Genomic DNA, 6,000 nt, shown 5'->3' on the forward strand with positions numbered 1-6,000 from the left:
GCTCAAGGCTCCTTTCTCTCTGTGACCCTCTCTCCTTTGCTAACACTCATCACACCCGTTGCCTGTGGCCCCACGGGGATGGAAGCCCAGGTAAACTGGGCTATAGTACCGCTGCTGCTGCTGCTGCTGCTGTGATTCCAGCTTCCAACGCAGAGTAGGTGCTCGAAACACCTGTAGTCGAGCTGATGTGGAACCTGAGAGGGCAGTGCCCTGGTCGCTCTTGGACAGCAGGATCCTGGAAGTTGGGGAACTGGTTATATCCCTCTGCAGACTGGCTGCTCGGGTAAAGGAGGATGGAGGCCATGAGGGAGGCCGAAAGGGGATGTGGGGGAGGGTGCAGTTGGAGTGGGGCAGCGCGCAGCTTCCGCTGGGCTCACTCACAGGGGTGGCTCGTCTCCTACCGGCCCGCCCACCTGGCCTTCCTAGCCCGTCCTTGCTCTGTAGCCTGGATTTCTGGAGAATCTCTAAGACCAGAACAAACAAGCAGATGGAGCTTGAATCACTGCTCAGGGTCCTGCTGGAATTTTCAAAGCAAAACTAGGAGATAATCTTGAGAGGGATGCTTGAGTCTTCCCCACAGCCTGGGAACTTGGTCCCCTCTGAACCCCAGGAGTCGCTCAGATGTGAAGGCTGATGGCTCAGAGCTTGGGGGAGCTCAGAGCCTGAACTGAGGTGTCTCCCAGCCTCGGGCCTCGCATCACCTGCTTGGAAATACACGAAACACTCAGAAAGATGTGTTTGGTTGTTGATCTATGTCCAACACAGCTTTAGCTGGTCCCCTCTCATGACTCCTTCTAAGACATGGTGTCCAGGCTGTCCAGTCAGCGCCCACCATCTGGTTTAACTCCACCAAGTTTCATGCTCAAAAGCGTCCTGGTGTGGACTTTATGTTGCATGATTATACCATTAGGTCTATAAGCGCTAAGTCACTTCAGTCATGTCTGACTGTTTGTGACTCTATGGACTATAGCCCACCAGACTCCTCTGTCCGTGGGATTCTCTAGGCAAGAATACTGGAGTGGATTGCCATGCTCTCCTCCAGGGGATCTTCCCAACTCAGGATTGAACTTGCATCCCTTAACATCTCCTGCTTTGGCGGTGGGTTCTTTACCACTAGTGCCACCTGGGAAGCCCAGTAATTTAATTTACTAATTGACTAGCTTAATAATTTGGGCTTCTCAGGTGGCGCTAGTGGTAAAGAACCCACTAGCCAACGCAGGTAGGTGTAAGAGGCATGGATTCAATCCCTGGGTCAGAAAGATCCTCTGGAGGAGGGCATAGCAACCCATTCCAGTATTCTTGCCTGGAGAATTCTATGGACAGAGTCAGGTGGGCTCCAGGTCATAGGGTCGCAAGGAGACACAGCTGAGAGACTAACACACATACACATTTACTTCTTCCACACAACAACATGAATCAGCCATAGGCATACATATGTCCCCTCCCTCCTGCCCCCACCATCCTACCCCTCTAGGTCAGCACAGAGTGCCAGGCTGGGCTCCTTGTGCATACAGTAGGTTCCCACTAGTTATCCTGATTTTCTTACCTATCACAGTGAGCATGTGTTACTTTTTCTCAAACAATAAACTTAAAGAGAACAAAAGGCTGGTCACATGCCACTCCTCACCCAATCCAGCCCCTCCCCGCAGTCTGTGTTTCTAGTTTTGATTTTATGGTATAGGGAGTTCTTCTTGGTTGTTTTTCATTTTTTGTCTTGATGTTTATTTATCTGTTGCAGCACACCGACTCTCTAGGTGCCCGGGCTCCAGAGTGCTGTGTGTTCTCAGTAGTTGCTTTGTGGCATGTGGGATCTTAGCTCCCTAACCAGGGATCAGACCCACATCCCTTGCATGGCAAAGGAGATTCGTAACCACTGGACTACTAAGGAAGTCCCTCCTTGGTTATTTTTCTATCACTTATTTCTGGATTTTGGCCAGAAAATTTGTGAGATCTGGCCACAAGAAATGAATTGGTCATTCTCTTTCTTGACTAAAAATTCCCTGAAATCAGGGACATTTGGGGGCTCCTTTACAACAGTGTCAGGATCGTGGTGGGTGTTGACAGATGTTTAGCGAGTCCCAGGGATGGAGGAGGACCTGATCTGTCTCCCGGAAGCAGGAGGCTGGGAGGACGTCTTAGAGGTGACCATCCTGAGCTGTCCTGCCCTCCTACTAGGAGGCAAACATGCTCCATCTGGCAGTAGGTTCTGGAGGGAGCAACCCTGGGCCTGGCAAGGGCACTTGCTGGGATGTAGGATTCAAGAATGATGTGCCCACACGGGGGTAGGTTATTCTGCATGGGAGGTGGGTGGGTGCAAAGCCATGCTGTGTGATGGCAGCCCAGGCTCTCGTCAGACTGCACACTCCCCTGGGTCCCACACAGGGCTGAAGAATCCCTGGAACGTGGCAGAGCTGCTGATAGCACTTGACGCTCTGCGTGTGATCAACCACGTGACTTCCTCAGGGACCCGTGTGAAGGAAAGTCTGCCGGGCAAGCCCCAGCATCCCAATGGTGAATCTCCAAGGTCCTCTTTTTCCCACCTCTGAGAAGCATGATGGGGTGCTGGCAAACGGCACGGGGGCCCGGAGACGATATTTCATCATCGTCAATAGCCCGACCCTCCATCTTCCTGGGAGCATAAGACAGAGTCATAATAATAATAATCAGTAATAATCAGAATTTGTTGTTGTTATTTGGTTGCTAAGTCATGTCCAGCTGTTTGCAACTCCATGACTGTAGCACTCCAGGCTCCTCTGTCCTCCACTATCTTCTGGAGTTTGTTCAAATTCATGTCCATTGAGTCAGTGATGCTATTTAACCATCTCATCCTCTGTCGTCCCCTTCTCGCTTTTCCTTCAATCTTTCGCAGCATCAGGGTCTTTTCCAATGAGTAGGCTCTTCACATCAGGTGGCTGATGCTGAAGCATCAGTCCTTCCGATGAATATTCAGGGAATATTGATTTCCTTTAGGACTGACTGGTTTGATCTCCTTGCCCCAAGGAGGGACCAGACCCCAAGGAGGGTCTTGAGGGACTCTCAAGAGTCTTCTCCAGCACCACAGTTCAAAAGCATGAATTCTTTGGCACGCAGTCTTCTTTATGGAGCAACTTTCACACCCGTACATGACCATTGGAAAAACCATAGCCTTGACTAGATGGACCTTTGTCAGCCAAAGTCTTGCTTTAAAGGACCTGCTGGGTGCTAGGGCACCTGGCCCAGAAGGAATAATAGAAACGTGGTCAGAGGCTGCCTTTAGTTGGACAGTTCAGAGCTCCACCAGGGGCCCACGCCTAGCAGCTGTGTGACTGTATTAGTCCCCTAAGGGCTATTGTACAAAACACCACAGACTGGGTGGCTGAAGCAACAGAAGTTTCTTGTCTCACAGTTTTGGAGGCCAGAAGCCCAAGATCACAGTGTCAGCAGGTTGTGAGGGAATCTCTCGTGTTGCCCTGGCTGTTGGTGGTTTCCTGGCAATCTTGGCATTCCTCGACGGGTAGGTGCATCACCCCAATCTCTGCCTTTAGGTCTGAGTGTGTGAACATTTCTGTCCAAATTTCCCCCTTTCAAGAGGAGGTCAATCTTATGGGGTCAGGACCCACCTCAAAGACCTTATTTACATCTGCTCACCTCTACAGAGACTCTGGGGCTTCCCTAGTGGTAGAGAACCCACCTGCCAATGCAGGAGGCATAAGACACACAGGTCTGATCTCCGGGTTGGGAAGATCCCCTGGAGGAGGAAATGGCAACCCCCTCTAGTATTCTTGCCTGGAGAATCCCATGGACAGAGGAGTCTGGCGGGCTACAGTCCATGGGGCTAGTAAAGAGTCAGACGTGACTGAAGTGACTAGCATGCATCCACAGAGACATTACCTCCAAATAAGGTAATTCTCAAGCACTAGGGTTTGGGACTTCAATATGGCCATAACAGTGACCTTGGGTAAATCAGGTAACAGCTCTGAGCCTCAGTTTCCTTGTCTGTTATAAGGGGATGGTAGGTAATAACCCCTCCCTCCTGGAGTTGCTGTGTAGAAACTGGAGTGGGTAGTCATTTCCTTCTTCAGGGGATCTTCCTGACCCAGGGACCGGACCCAGGTCTCTCACATTGCAGGTAGATTCTTTACCATCTGAGCCACCAGGGAAGCCCCTTGTAGAAACATTAGAGGACATAAAAGGCCTGGCCCAGTGCCCACATCATAGTTGGAGCTCAGGAAAACAGCTGCTATTATTTCCTATGTCCTTCCTAGGATGAGCTCTGATAAGAGGCTGCAAGGTCAGGATGTACCTGAATATGATGGCTGAGGGACGGACAGGACCTGGTGGGGCCAGTCTTGGGAAGATGCTGCCTTAGTCTAACTTGTCCCAAGTCATTTGGTACCTAAGGACAGGGCTCTGCCTGGCTCCCAGGCAGTGCCTGGGCTTGGCTTCTGCATCTGTGGGTGAGGCATTTGCAGACCCCACTTCCAGGCTTTGCCCTCTATGGTGTCCAGCTCAGGGTTTCTCAGTCTTGACACTGTTGGCAATTGGGGCCAGGTCATTCTTTCTTTTTTTGGCTGTGCTGGGTTTTCCTTGCTGCTCAGGCTTTTCTCTAGCTGCAGTGAGCGGGGGCTACTCTCTAGTTGCAATGTGATGGTTTCTCATTGTGGTGGCTTTTCTTGCTGCTGAGTAAAGGCTCTAGGCGTCTGGGCTTCGGTAGATGTGGCACATGGGCTCAGCAGTTGCAGCTCCCAGGCTCTAGAGCACAGGCTTAATAGTTGTGGCACACGGGCTTAGTTGCTTCGCAGCATGTGGGATCTTCCTGGATCAGGAACCAAACCCATGTCTTCTGCATCACAGGGTGCATTCTTTACCGCTGAGCCACCAGGGAAGCCTGGGGTCAGATAATTCTTTGTCATAGGGCTGTCCTGTGCTTTACAGCATCCCTGGCCTCTACCCACCAGAAGCAGATGGTAGCCCTTCCATAGTTACAACTACCAGTACTGTCTTGTGTGTGTGTGGAAGTCACTCGGTCTTGTCCGACTCTTTGCGACCTCGTGGACTATATAGTCTGTGGAATTCTCCAGGCCAGAATGCTGGAGTGGGTAGCTGTTCCCTTCTCCAGGGGATCTTCCCAACCCAGGGATCAAACCCAGTTCTTCTGCATTGCAGGTGGATTCTTTACCAGCTGAGCCCCCAGGGAAGCTGTGGTCAAGTCTTCCTGGGGTCAAGATCATAGCCCTGGTCTAGCTGGCTGCCTTAGGAAGGGCTAGGAGGGTGCTGAACTGCCTCAGACAGTCAGAATCCCGCATGGCCCAGTCTGGAAATAGGGGCCTGAACAGTACTCGGGGCAGAGTGTCCATCACAGTTGGACCCCCTCCATATCTGGAGCAAATTGTCCTTCCCAAACTGTTGCTGTAAGCCTGGCTCTCTAGGGTCATCTCAAGGTGACTGTGGCCTGGCCTAGGCACGGTGGCCAGGGCTTGGCTGTAAACAGGCAACAGGAAGCCCAGAGCAGGGATGGGCCTGGGGACGCTGAGCCAGGAGAAGGTGTGGACGCGGTGCTGACAGGCCCAACTTATCAGGACCAGGAGCTCAGGCTGCAGGCGAGCGGTTTGTGGGTCTTTATCAGCCGTTAGAGTGACAGGGTTTGCAACAATCCTGCTGGCCATGGGTGCTGACAGCCAGGAGCCTGGCCGGCGGTGGAGCACAACTTCTGCTCAGAATCCTGGCTTCCCGCTACAGGGCGGGAGGTGCACGCTGCCAGGAGAGTAGAGGAGAGGATGGGGCGGAGAAGGAGGAAAAGAAAGAGATGATGAGAGAGGCTTGCTTTGTTCCCCACTTTTCTTGCCTTCATAGACTTAAAAATGTGTGTACAATTTCAAAGCTGATGGCTCTTTACTGAAACAAGTTGAATTATTTAAAAATGGGTGGGGTGTAATTGGGGCCCATTAGAGAGAGATGGGAGGAAGTGGGGAAGATGATGGACTAGGAATGAAATCTGAACTCCTTCTCCCACCCCTCACC

This window comes from Capricornis sumatraensis, chromosome 14, assembly GCF_032405125.1.
Source record: "Capricornis sumatraensis isolate serow.1 chromosome 14, serow.2, whole genome shotgun sequence".
NCBI lineage: Eukaryota > Metazoa > Chordata > Mammalia > Artiodactyla > Bovidae > Capricornis > Capricornis sumatraensis.